This window comes from Notothenia rossii (assembly GCF_949606895.1).
Source record: "Notothenia rossii genome assembly, chromosome: 5".
NCBI classification, from domain to species: domain Eukaryota; kingdom Metazoa; phylum Chordata; class Actinopteri; order Perciformes; family Nototheniidae; genus Notothenia; species Notothenia rossii.
Window position 1 is genome coordinate 91,469,281 of NC_136903.1, and position 2,500 is coordinate 91,471,780.

The 2,500-nt window shown below is 37.1% G+C and overlaps 1 protein-coding gene across 1 annotated transcript in view; it reads right to left on the reverse strand.

Moving 5' to 3' along the window:
- LOC307038958 (semaphorin-3D-like) overlaps positions 1 to 2,500 on the reverse strand; it is a gene marked incomplete at its 5' end in the record, with an annotated part of 31,709 nt that overhangs the window by 18,558 nt on the left and 10,651 nt on the right. The window lies entirely within an intron of this gene.

Sequence of the window (2,500 nt, forward strand, 5' to 3'; positions counted from 1 at the left end):
GTTGAACTCAAATACCTTTACTTTCTACTTCTCACATGTTGAACACAAATACCTGAACTTTCTACTTCTTACATGTTGAACTCAAATACCTGTACTTTCTACTTCTCACATGTTGAACTCAAATACCTGTACTTTCTACTTCTTACATGTTGAACACAAATACCTGTACTTTCTACTTCTCACATGTTGAACACAAATACCTGTACTTTCTACTTCTTACACGTTGAACTCAAATACCTGTACTTTCTACTTCTTACATGTTGAACACAAATACCTGTACTTTCTACTTCTTACATGTTGAACTCAAATACCTGTACTTTCTACTTCTTACATGTTGAACTCAAATACCTGTACTTTCTACTTCTTACATGTTGAACCCAAATACCTGTACTTTCTACTTCTTACATGTTGAACTCAAATACCTGTACTTTCTACTTCTTACATGTTGAACTCAAATACCTGTACTTTCTACTTCTTACATGTTGAACTCAAATACCTGTACTTTCTACTTCTTACATGTTGAACACAAATACCTGTACTTTCTACTTCTTACATGTTGAACTCAAATACCTGTACTTTCTACTTCTTACATGTTGAACTCAAATACCTGTACTTTCTACTTCTTACATGTTGAACACAAATACCTGTACTTTCTACTTCTTACATGTTGAACTCAAATACCTGTACTTTCTACTTCTCTCATGTTGAACTCAAATACCTGTACTTTCTACTTCTTACATGTTGAACTCAAATACCTGTACTTTCTACTTCTCACATGTTGAACTCAAATACCTGTACTTTCTACTTCTCTCATTTTCCAAACAGGCTGGTTCCTTTAGTCTGAATGTGTGTTTGGTGGCGTGATCATTATTATTTAGAGTCATTGCGTGCCTATTGATTTGAACATAATCCGTGTATCCATCATTTCCTGGTCTTCTCTAAAGAAGAGGGACCAATGGAAACGTTGTCATGTAGCCGTTGTTCAGGATTCTCAAGAACAACAACTTAGTGCAGTAGAAAAACTGTATACAAGTAGGGGGCGTGTGGAGCAGTGGACTAGCGCGTTGGTGTTGGGATCAGGGGAGCACAGGTTCAAACCCCACTGCAGTCAGCATGTCATTGTGTCCCTGAGACAGGGCTACTACCATTTGACAGGAAAACCACACACACACACACACACACACACACACACACACACACACACACACACACACACACACAGGAAACTGATTGTACAGCAGAGTTGAACTCCATAACAGGAAAGGCAGGACAATGAGGAGTTACTCAGAGACAGAGAGACGTTACTGTCTTCAGAACATCAGCTGAGAGTTTGGGAATCGTACAGATAGATACAGAGCGTGAGAGAGAGATAGATAGATAGATAGAGAGAGAGAGAGAGAGATAGAAAGTCAAAATACTACAGGTCTTTTATAAGAAACTCAAACCGTGTAGCAGTGAGTTCTCTGCAGTCAGAGGTGAATAAGAATATGTTGAAAAGTCTGAAAAACCGTGAAGCTTTCTGATGAGGTCTGGTTCCATCATCCCCAATACGCTGGGATATCTTAGAGTAGTAAACATACTACTCGCTGACACAATGTGGACTAAAGTCATTCTTAATAAAGTAGAAGAAGTATTCCTCATGTTGCTGCGTCACCTCAAATGCCCCTGGAAACATTACACTAATCAAAAACCACACACACCTCTTAAAACAGGCTTGAAATGAAGGCAATGACCACAACACTCCTGGAAACTCATTCCTTACCTAAACTACTGGAAACTCTTTTATAGTCACAATATATCCTCTAGAAACTCATTACACATCCCAAATATCACAACTCATGGAAAGTCATTTCAAAAAGAAACTACAAAAGGTCCTGGAAACTCATTAAAAATCACAAAGTATTCTACAGATTCATCGAAAGCCATCAATTATCTCTAGATGTCCTCCAAAAACCTCTGGATACTCACTTATAACACCAACATCTCCTAGAAACTGATTACAAATCCCATACATTATATAAAAACTCCTTTTCAAATATCAACAAAAAACTCATTAAGCATCACAACATATACAACAATTAATTTTTGGTTGGAAAATATCCTCAGAAATGTGAAATAAACTCCTGGAAACTCATTAAAATCACAAAATATTCCAAAACTCAGACAAGAAGAAGACTCCTTAATTCTAACACGTTAAAAAAGTGAAAAAAGGCTGGAATGCAGAATATCCTGGAAATGTGAAGAAGTGATGCTGAGAGTGAGTTATTAAGGATCTGACTGAAACACCTCAATGTAAGTGACATTAAACTCGACTTTCTGAATGTTTCTCTTCTCACTGAACACCAGAACATCAGACTTTAATTAAACATGTAATTAAAGAACATCAAAGTCCACAATGCACCGCAGTCTCCGAAACCATAGAGACACAAATGACTTTAATGGACTTCAGTTAAAAACGGAATAAAGTGTTTAACTCACCGAGCAGAAGAAGGTCTGATAT